Here is a 12893-nt window from a genome sequence, read left to right on the forward strand (position 1 = left end):
AATCCTTTAACCCCTATAGATCTTACGCCTTTTCCTACACCTTTGAAGTTTAGTCATGATGCCGAGTCTAGAGCTAATGAGATCCAAAAGTTGCATAAACAAGTTGTGGAAAAGATTGAGAAAATGAATGACAGGGTTAAGGAAAGAGTGGATCAAAAGAGAAAAGAAGTGATTTTCAAAGAAGGTGACTTAGTATGGATTTACTTGAGAAAGGATAGGTTTCCCACACAAAGGAAATCAAAGTTAAGTGCTAGAATTGATGGACCGTTCGAAATTTTGGAAAAAGTAAATGACAATGCTTACAAACTAGAGCTACCTAGTAGCTATGGTGTGTCTTCTACTTTCAATGTTGCAGATTTGATTCCATTTCATGAGGAGGACATGTTACCAAGCTTGAGGTCAAGCTTTTCCAAAGAAGGGGAGGATGTTGTAGGATCACCTACATCTAGTCCTGCTGAGCTAGCCAAGATCAATATAATGATGCATCAAATGGAAGACGCTCAAATTCAAGGTCCAAAACTGAAGTCCTTTAATTTCGTAGTCATAAACTAAGTCTTCTTATTTGGGTCGTTTTATTATTTAAGTCGTTTATTTTATTTCGAATATTTGGGGTCTTTTGTTTTCTTCGAGATGATTAAAGCCAGGTTTAGGATCAAGCTTAATCATCTCTCATGCTTAGTTAGTCGAGTTGTACTTTTCTTTTATTTGAGTTTAGTATTTAATTTTGCTCATGGGTCGAATATTATGCGATTGAAACGCAAGCAAGCAGCTGAAAATATCAAGCAAATTAACCAAGGAAATATGAAGAATATAAATATGAAAGTTCAGCAAGTGGATGATTAAAAAAATATATTTAGCAAAATTAAGACGTTGAGACACTACTTGCAGCTGAAATTTTCAGCATTATTTCTTGAAGATTGTGAGGGATATATCATGAAGATCTTATCTACTTGTCAGCCCCAAAATATCATTTGAAGATTAGTCAAACATATTGCAAATAATAGCTGATTTGTAGCTGTTGCAAGTGGGTGTATAGCTGATTTGTAGCTGTTGCAAGTGGGTGTATGGCTGATTTGTAGCCGTTGCAAGTGGATTCTTTGCTATTTTTTTTCTTGCTGGCTTATCTCCTTATAAGTATAAATAAGGCTTAGCTTGTTTCTGATAATATTCAACACTTTCAATACAAACTTCCTATTGAGCAATTTTCTTTGTTCTTATTTGCAATTTACTTTAACTTGGATTAGTTTAAGTAATTTGAAGTTCCTATGCTTTTCATTCTTTTGGCTAAAGTTTGAATGTGTTCTTAGGAGCCCTTAGATTTTTTTCGTGGTGTATCTGTATCGAAACAACCTTTGGCAAGCCATTTTCAGTTTGAAAAATCAGCACATACATGTCATTTTTCCCTTGTTATAAAACCACAAAAAAATCACAAAAACAAATTCATTAAACGAAAACAGCAAACTACGTGTGCTTATAGCTTGGTTTTGTTTTGAGGCATACCAATCTATATCATTATTGATCATTGATCCTTGTTCATTATTCATCGTTCATTCTTCATTGATCATTGATCCGTGTTTATTCTTCATCGTTCATTCTGCAATGCTCATTGATCCTTGTTCATTCTTCTTCGTTTATTCTTCATTGATCATTGATCCTTGTTCATTCTTCATCGTTCATTCATTATTAATCATTGATCCTTGTTCAATCTTCATCGTTCATTCTATAATGCTCATTGATCCTTGTTCATTCTTCATTGTTCATTCTTTATTGATCATTGATCCTTGTTCATTCTTCATCGTTCATTCTTCAATGATCATTCATCCTTGTTCATTCTTCATCATTCATTCTACAATGCTCATTGATCCTTGTTCATGCATCATCGTTCATTCTTCATTGATCATTGATCCGTGTTCATTCTTCATCGTTCATTCTACAATACTCATTGATCCTCGTTCATACTTCATTGTTCATTGTTCATTGATCATTGATCCTTTTTTATTCTTCATCGTTCATTCTTCAATCATCATTGATCCTTGTTAATTCTTTATCGTTCATTCTTTATTGATCATTGATCCTTGTTCATTCTTCATCTTTCATTCTACAATGCTCATTAATCCTTGTTCATGCTTCATTGTTCATTGTTCATTGATCATTGATCCTTGTTCATTCTTCATCGTTCATTCATTATTGATCATTGATCCTTGTTCATTCTTCATCCTTCATTCTACAATGCTCTTTGATCCTTGTTCATTCTTCATCATTCATTCTTCATTGATCATTGATCAGTGTTCATTCTTCATCGTTCATTCTGCAATACTCATTGATCCTTGTTCATTCTTCTTCGTTCATGCTTCATTGGTCATTGATTCTTGTTCATTCTTCATCGTTCATTCATTAAAGTTCATTGATCCTAGTTCATTCATCATCGTTCATTCTACAATGCTCATTGATCCTTGTTCATTCTTCATCGTTCATTGTTCATTGATCATTGATCCTTGTTCATTCTTAATCATTCATTCTTCATTGATCATTCATCCTTGTTCACTCTTCTTTGATCATTGATCCTCGTTCATTCTTCATCGTACATTCATTGTTGATCATTGATCCTTGTTCATTCTTCATTGATCATTGATTCTTGTTCATTCTTCATCATTCATTCTTCAATGATCATTGATCCTTGTTCATTCTTCATCGTTCATTCTACAATGCTCATTGATCCTTGTTCAATCTTCATCGTTCATTCTTCATTGATCATTGATCCTTGTTCATTCTTCATTGATAATTGATCATTGTTCATTCTTCATCGTTCATTCTTTATTGATCATTGATCCTCGTTCATTCTTCATTGTTCATTCTTCATTGATCATTGATCCTTTTTTATTCTTCATCGTTCATTCTTCAATGATCATTGATACTTGTTAATTCTTTATCGTTCATTCTTTATTGATCATTGATCCTTGTTCATTTTTCATCGTTCATTCTACAATGCTCATTGATCCTTGTTCATGCTTCATCGTTCATTCTTCATTGATCATTGATCCTTGTTCATTTTTCATCGTTCATTCATTATTGATCATTGATCCTTGTTCATTCTTCATCGTTCATTCATTATTGATTATTGATCCTTGTTCATTCTTCATCGTTCATTCTACAATGCTCATTTATCCTTACTCATTCTTCATCGTTCATTCTACAGTGCTCATTTATCCTTGTTCATTCTTCATCGTTCATTGTTCATTGATCATTGATCCTTTTTCATTCTTCCACGTTCAATCTTCAATGATCATTGATCCTTGTTCATTCTTCATCGTTTATTCTTAAATGATCATTGATCCTTGTTCATTCTTCATCGTTCATTCTTCAATGATCATTGATCATTGTTCATTCTTCATCGTTCATTCTTCAATGATCATTGATCGTTGTTCATTCTTCTTCGTTCACTCATTATTGATCATTGATCCTTGTTCATTCTTCATCGTTCATTCTTCAATAATCATTGATCCTTGTTCATTCTTGATCGTTCATTCTTCAATGATCATTGATCCTTGTTCATTCTTCATCGTTCATTCTTCAATGATCATTGATCATTGTTCATTCTTAATCGATCATTCTTTAATGATCATTGATCGTTGTTCATTCTTCATCATTCATTCATTATTCATCATTGATCCTTGTTCATTCTTCATCGTTCATTCTACAATACTCATTGATCCTTGTTCATTCTTCATCGTTCAATGTTCATTGATCATTCATCCTTGTTCATTCTTCATCGTTTATTCTTATATTATCATTGATCCTTGTTCATTCTTCATCGTTCATTATTTATTGATCATTGATCCTTGTTTATTCTTCATCGTACATTCATGATTGATCATTGATCCTTGTTCATTCTTCATCGTTCAATCTACAATGCTCATTGATCCTTGTTCATTCTTCATCGTTCATTGTTCATTGATCATTGATCATTCTTCATCGTTCATTCTTCAATGATCATTGTTCCTTGATCATTCTAAATCGTTCATTCTTCATTGATCATTGATCCTTGTTCATTCTTCATCATTCATTGTTCATTGATCATTGATCCTTGTTCATTCTTCATCGTTCATTCTTCAATGATCATTGATCCTTATTCATTCTTCATCGTTCATTCTACAATGCTCATTGATCCATGTTCATGCTTCATTGTTCATTCTTCATTTATCTTTGATCCTTGTTCATTCTTCATCGTTCATTCATTATTGATCATTGATCCTTGTTCATTCTTCATCCTTCATTCTACAATGCTCTTTGATCCTTGTTCATTCTTCATCGTTCATTCTTCATTGATCATTGATCCGTGTTCATTCTTCATCGTTCATTCTGCAATACTCATTGATCCTTGTTCATTCTTTTTCGTTCATTCTTCATTGGTCATTGATCCTTGTTCATTCTTCATCGTTCATTCATTAAAGTTCATTGATCCTAGTTCATTCATCATCGTTCATTCCACAATGCTCATTGATCCTTGTTCATTCTTAATCATTCATTCTTCATTGATCATTCATCCTTGTTCACTCTTCTTTGATCATTGGTCCTCGTTGATTCTTCATCGTACATTCATTATTGATCATTGATCCTTATTCATTCTTCATTGATCATTGATTCTTGTACATTCTTCATCGTTCATTCTTCAATGATCATTGATCCTTGTTCATTCTTTATCGTTCATTCTACAATGCTCATTGATCCTTGTTCAATCTTCATCGTTCATTCTTCATTGATCATTGATCCTTGTTCATTGTTCATTCTTCATTGATCATTGATCCTTGTTCATTCTTCGTCGTTCATTCTTCAACGATCATTGATCCTTGTTCATTCTTCATCGTTGATTCTGCAATGCTCATTGATCCTGGTTCATTCTTCATCGCTCATTGTTCATTGATCATCGATCCTTGTTCATTCTTCATCGTTCATTCTTCAATGATCATTGGTCGTTGTTGATTCGTCATCGTTCATTCTTCATTGATCATTGATCCGTGTTCATTCTTCATCGTTCATTCTACAATGCGCATTGATCCTCGTTCATTCTTCATTGTTCATTCTTCATTGATCTTTGATCTTTTTTTATTCTTCATCGTTCATTCTTCAATGATCATTGATCCTTGTTCATTCTTTATCGTTCATTCTTTATTGATCATTGATCCTTGTTCATTCTTCATCGTTCATTCTACAATGCTCATTGATCCATGTTCATGCTTCATCGTTCATTCTTCATTGATCATTGATCCTTGTTCATTCTTTATCGTTCATTCATTATTGATCATTGTTCCTTGTTCATTCTTCATCGTTCATTCTACAATGCTCATTGATCCTTGTTCATTCTTCATTGATCATTGATCCTTGTTCATTCTTCGTCGTTCGTTCGTCAACGATCATTAATCCTTGTTCATTCTTCATCGTTCATTCTGCAATGCTCATTGATCCTTGTTCATTCTTCATCGCTCATTGTTCATTGATCATTGATCCTTGTTCAGTCTTCATCGTTCATTCTTCAATGATCATTGGTCCTTGTTCATTCGTCATCGTTCATTCTTCATTGATCATTGATCCGTGTTCATTCTTCATCGTTCATTCTACAATGCGCATTGATCCTCGTTCATTCTTCATTGTTCATTCTTCATTGATCTTTGATCCTTTTTTATTCTTCATCGTTCATTCTTCAATGATCATTGATCCTTGTTCATTCTTTATCGTTCATTCTTTATTGATCATTGATCCTTGTTCATTCTTCATCGTTCATTCTACAATGCTCATTGATCCTTGTTCATGCTTAATCGTTCATTCTTCATTGATCATTGATCCTTTTTCATTCTTCATCGTTCATTCATTATTGATCATTGATCCTTGTTCATTCTTCATCCTTCATTCTACAATGCTCATTGATCATTGTTCATTATTCATCATTCATTCTTCATTGATCATTGATCCGTGTTTATTCTTCATCGTTCATTCTGCAATGCTCATTAATCCTTGTTCATTCTTCTTCGTTCATTCTTCATTGATCAATGATCCTTGTTCATTCTTCATCGTTCATAATACAATGCTCATTGATCCATGTTCATGCTTCATCGTTCATTCTTCATTGATCATTGATCCTTGTTCATTCTTCATCGTTCATTCATTATTGATCATTGATCCTTGTTCATTCTTCAGCCTTCATTCTACAATGCTCATTGATCCTTGTTCATTATTCATCGTTCATTCTTCATTGATCATTGATCCGTGTTTATTCTTCATCGTTCATTCTGCAATGCTCATTGATCCTTGTTCATTCTTCTTCGTTCATTCTTCATTGATCATTGATCCTTGTTCATTCTTCATCGTACATTCATTATTGATCATTGATCTTTGTTCATTCTTCATTGATCATTGATTCTTGTTCATTCTTCATCGTTCATTCTTCAATGATCATTGATCCTTGTTCATTCTTCATTGATAATTGATCATTGTTCATTCTTCATCGTTCATTCTTTACTGATCATTGATCCTCGTTCATTCTTCATTGTTCATTCTTCATTGATCATTGATCCATTTTTATGCTTCATCGTTCATTCTTCAATGATCATTGATACTTGTTAATTCTTTATCGTTCATTCTTTATTGATCATTGATCCTTGTTCATTTTTCATCGTTCATTCTACAATACTCATTGATCCTTGTTCATTCTTCATCGTTCATTGTTCATTGATCATTCATCCTTGTTCATTCTTCATCGTTTATTCTTATATTATCATTGATCCTTGTTCATTCTTCATCGTTCATTATTTATTGATCATTGATCCTTGTTTATTCTTCATCGTTCATTCATGATTGATCATTGATCCTTGTTCATTCTTCATCGTTCATTCTACAATGCTCATTGATCCTTGTTCATTCTTCATCGTTCATTGTTCATTGATCATTGATCATTCTTCATCGTTCATTCTTCAATGATCATTGTTCCTTGTTCATTCTAAATCGTTCATTCTTCATATATCATTGATCCTTGTTCATTCTTCATCATTCATTGTTCATTGATCATTGATCCTTGTTCATTCTTCATCGTTCATTCTTCAATGATCATTGATCCTTATTCATTCTTCATCGTTCATTCTACAATGCTCATTGATCCATGTTCATGCTTCATTGTTCATTCTTCATTTATCTTTGATCCTTGTTCATTCTTCATCGTTCATTCATTATTGATCATTGATCCTTGTTCATTCTTCATCCTTCATTCTACAATGCTCTTTGATCCTTGTTCATCCTTCATCGTTCATTAATCATTGATCATAGATCCGTGTTCATTCTTCATCGTTCATTCTGCAATACTCATTGATCCTTGTTCATTCTTCTTCGTTCATTCTTCATTGGTCATTGATCCTTGTTCATTCTTCATCGTTCATTCATTAAAGTTCATTGATCCTAGTTCATTCATCATCGTTCATTCTACAATGCTCATTGATCCTTGTTCATTCTTAATCATTCATTCTTCATTGATCATTCATCCTTGTTCACTCTTCTTTGATCATTTGTCATCGTACATTCATTATTGAACATTGATCCTTGTTCATTCTTCATTGATCATTGATTCTTGTTCATTCTTCATCGTTCATTCTTCAATGATCATTGATCCTTGTTCATTCTTTATCGTTCCTTCTACAATGCTCATTGATCCTTGTTCAATCTGCATCGTTCATTCTTCATTGATCATTGATCCTTGTTCATTGTTCATTCTTCATTGATCATTGATCCTTGTTCATTCTTCGTCGTTCATTCTTCAACGATCATTGATCCTTGTTCATTCTTCATCGTTGATTCTGCAATGCTCATTGATCCTTGTTCATTCTTCATCGCTCATTGTTCATTGAGCATTAATCCTTGTTCATTCTTCATCGTTCATTCTTCAATGATCATTGGTCGTTGTTCATTCGTCATCGTTCATTCTTCATTGATCATTGATTCGTGTTCATTCTTCATCGTTCATTCTACAATGCGCATTGATCCTCGTTCATTCTTCATTGTTCATTCTTCATTGATCTTTGATCCTTTTTTATTCTTCATCGTTCATTCTTCAATGATCATTGATCCTTGTTCATTCTTTATCGTTCATTCTTTATTGATCATTGATCCTTGTTCATTCTTCATCGTTCATTCTACAATGCTCATTGATCCATGTTCATGCTTCATCATTCATTCCTCATTGATCATTGATCCTTGTTCATTCTTCATCGTTCATTCATTATTGATCATCAATCCTTGTTCATTCTTCATCCTTCATTCTACAATGCTCATTGATCCTTGTTCATTATTCATCCTTCATTCTTCATTGATCATTGATCCGTGTTTATTCTTCATCGTTCATTCTGCAATGCTTATTGATCCTTGTTCATTCTTCTTCATTCATTCTTCATTGATCATTGATCCTTGTTCATTCTTCATCGTTCATTCATTATTCATCATTGATCCTTGTTCATTCTTCATCGTTCATTCTATAATGCTCATTGATCCTTGTTCATTCTTCATTGTTCATTCTTTATTGATCATTGATCCTTGTTCATTCTTCATCGTTCATTCTTCAATGATCATTGATCCTTGTTCATTCTTCATCGTTCATTCTACAATGCTCATTGATCCTTGTTCATGCATCATCGTTCATTCTTCATTTATCATTGATCCGTGTTCATTCTTCATCGTTCATTCTACAATACTCATTGATCCTCGTTCATTCTTCATTGTTCATTCTTCATTGATCATTGATCCTTTTTTATTCTTCATCGTTCATTCTTCAATGATCATTGATCCTTGTTCATTCTTCATCGTTCATTTTACAATGCTCAATTATCCTTGTTCATGCTTCATTGTTCATTCTTCATTGATCATTGATCCTTGTTCATTCTTCATCGTTCATTCATTATTGATCATTGAGCCTTGTTCATTCTTCATCCTTCATTCTACAATGCTCTTTGATCCTTGTTCATTCTTCATCGTTCATTCTTCATTGATCATTGATCCGTGTTCATTCTTCATCGTTCATTCTGCAATACTCATTGATCCTTGTTTATTCTTCTTCGTTCATTCTTCATTGGTCATTGATCCTTGTTCATTCTTCATCGTTCATTCATTAAAGTTCATTGATCCTAGTTCATTCATCATCGTTCATTCTACAATGCTCATTGATCCTTGTTCATTCTTCATCGTTCATTGTTTATTGATCATTGATCCTTGTTCATTCTTAATCATTCATTCTGCATTGATCATTCATCGTTGTTCACTCTTCTTTGATCATTGATCCTCGTTCATTCTTCATCGTACATTCATTATTGATCATTGATACTTGTTCATTCTTCATTGATCATTGATTCTTGTTCATTCTTCATCGTTCATTCTTCAATGATCATTGATCGTTGTTCATTCTTCATCGTTCATTCTACAATGCTTATTGATCCTTGTTCAATCTTCATCGTTCATTCTTCATTGATCATTGATCCTTGTTTATTCTTCATTGATAATTGATCATTGTTCATTCTTCATCGTTCATTCTTTATTGATCATTGATCCTCGTTCATTCTTCATTGTTCATTCTTCATTGATCATTGATCCTTTTTTATTCTTCATTGTTCATTCTTCAATGATCATTGATACTTGTTAATTCTTTATCGTTCATTCTTTATTGATCATTGATCCTTGTTCATTTTTCATCGTTCATTCTACAATGCTCATTGATCCTTGTTCATGCTTCATCGTTCATTCTTCATTGATCATTGATCCTTGTTCATTCTTCATCGTTCATTCATTATTGATCATTGATCCTTGTTCATTCTTCATCCTTCATTCATTATTGATTATTGATCCTTGTTCATTCTTCATCGTTCATTCTACAATGCTCATTTTCATTCTTCATCGTTCATTCTACAATGCTCATTTATCCTTGTTCATTCTTCATCGTTCATTGTTCATTGATCATTGATCCTTTTTCATTCTTCCACGTTCAATCTTCAATGATCATTGATCCTTGTTCATTCTTCATCGTTCATTCTTCAATGATCATTGTTCATTCTTCATCGTTCATTCTTCAATGATCATTGATCGTTGTTCATTCTTCTTCGTTCATTCATTATTGATCATTGATCCTTGTTCATTCTTCATCGTTCATTCTTTAATGATCATTGATCCTTGTTCATTCTTGATCGTTCATTCTTCAATGATCATTGATCCTTGTTCATTCTTCATCGTTCATTCTTCAAAAATCATTGATCATTGTTCATTCTTCATCGTTCATTCTTCAATGATCATTGATCGTTGTTCATTCTTCATCATTCATTCATTATTCATCATTGATGCTTGTTCATTCTTCATCGTTCATTCTACAATACTCATTGATCCTTGATCATTCTTCATCGTTCATTGTTCATTGATCATTCATCCTTGTTCATTCTTCATCGTTTATTCTTATATTATCATTGATCCTTGTTCATTCTTCATCGTTCATTATTTATTGATCATTGATCCTTGTTTATTCTTCATCGTTCATTCATGATTGATCATTGATCCTTGTTCATTCTTCATCGTTCATTCTACAATGCTCATTGATCCTTGTTCATTCTTCATCGTTCATTGTTCATTGATCATTGATCATTCTTCATCGTTCATTCTTCAATGATCATTGTTCCTTGTTCATTCTAAATCTTTCATTCTTCATTGATCATTGATCCTCGTTCATTCTTCATTGTTCATTCTTCATTGATCATTGATCCTTTTTTATTCTTCATCGTTCATTCTTTATTGATCATTGATCCTTGTTCATTCTTCATCGTTCATTTTACAATGCTCATTGATCCTTGTTCATGCTTCATTGTTCATTCTTCATTGATCATTGATCCTTGTTCATTCTTCATCGTTCATTCATTATTGATCATTGAGCCTTGTTCATTCTTCATCCTTCATTCTACAATGCTCTTTGATCCTTGTTCATTCTTCATCGTTCATTCTTCATTGATCATTGATCCGTGTTCATTCTTCATCGTTCATTCTGCAATACTCATTGATCCTTGTTCATTCTTCATCGTTCATTGTTTATTGATCATTGATCCTTGTTCATTCTTAATCATTCATTCTGCATTGATCATTCATCCTTGTTCACTCTTCTTTGATCATTGATCCTCGTTCATTCTTCATCGTACATTCATTATTGATCATTGATACTTGTTCATTCTTCATTGATCATTGATTCTTGTTCATTCTTCATCGTTCATTCTTCAATGATCATTGATCGTTGTTCATTCTTCATCGTTCATTCTACAATGCTCATTGATCCTTGTTCAATCTTCATCGTTCATTCTTCATTGATCATTGATCCTTGTTTATTCTTCATTGATAATTGATCATTGTTCATTCTTCATCGTTCATTCTTTATTGATCATTGATCCTCGTTCATTCTTCATTGTTCATTCTTCATTAATCATTGATCCTTTTTTATTCTTCATTGTTCATTCTTCAATGATCATTGATACTTGTTAATTCTTTATCGTTCATTCTTTATTGATCATTGATCCTTGTTCATTTTTCATCGTTCATTCTACAATGCTCATTGATCCTTGTTCATGCTTCATCGTTCATTCTTCATTGATCATTGATCCTTGTTCATTCTTCATCGTTCATTCATTATTGATCATTGATCCTTGTTCATTCTTCATCTTTCATTCATTATTGATTATTGATCCTTGTTCATTCTTCATCGTTCATTCATTAAAGTTCATTGATCCTAGTTCATTCATCATCGTTCATTCTACAATGCTCTTTTATCCTTGTTCATTCTTCATCGTTCATTGTTCATTGATCATTGATCCTTTTTCATTCTTCCACGTTCAATCTTCAATGATCATTGATCCTTATTCATTCTTCATCGTTTATTCTTAAATGATCATTGATCCTTGTTCCTTCTTCATCGTTCATTCTTCAATGATCATTGTTCATTCTTCATCGTTCATTCTTCAATGATCATTGATCGTTGTTCATTCTTCTTCGTTCATTCATTATTGATCATTGATCCTTGTTCATTCTTCATCGTTCATTCTGTAATGATCATTGATCCTTGTTCATTCTTGATCGTTCATTCTTCAATGATCATTGATCCTTGTTCATTCTTCATCGTTCATTCTTCAAAAATCATTGATCATTGTTCATTCTTCATCGTTCATTCTTCAATGATCATTGATCGTTGTTCATTCTTCATCATTCATTCATTATTCATCATTGATGCTTGTTCATTCTTCATCTTTCATTCTACAATACTCATTGATCCTTGTTCATTCTTCATCGTTCATTGTTCATTGATCATTCATCCTTGTTCATTCTTCATCGTTTATTCTTATATTATCATTGATCCTTGTTCATTCTTCATCGTTCATTATTTATTGATCATTGATCCTTGTTTATTCTTCATCGTTCATTCATGATTGATCATTGATCCTTGTTCATTCTTCATCGTTCATTCTACAATGCTCATTGATCCTTGTTCATTCTTCATCGTTCATTGTTCATTGATCATTGATCATTCTTCATCGTTCATTCTTCAATGATCATTGTTCCTTGTTCATTCTAAATCTTTCATTCTTCATTGATCATTGATCCTTTTTTATTCTTCTTCGTTCATTCTTCAATGATCATTGATCCTTGTTAATTCTTTATCGTTCATTCTTTATTGATCATTGATTCTTGTTCATTCTTCATCGTTCATTCTACAATGCTCATTGATCCTTGTTCATGCTTCATTGTTCATTCTTCATTGATCATTGATCCTTGTTCATTCTTCATCGTTCATTCATTATTGATCATTGATCCTTGTTCATTCTTCATCCTTCATTCTACAATGC

Source organism: Amaranthus tricolor, chromosome 8 (genome assembly GCF_026212465.1).
Source record: "Amaranthus tricolor cultivar Red isolate AtriRed21 chromosome 8, ASM2621246v1, whole genome shotgun sequence".
NCBI lineage: Eukaryota > Viridiplantae > Streptophyta > Magnoliopsida > Caryophyllales > Amaranthaceae > Amaranthus > Amaranthus tricolor.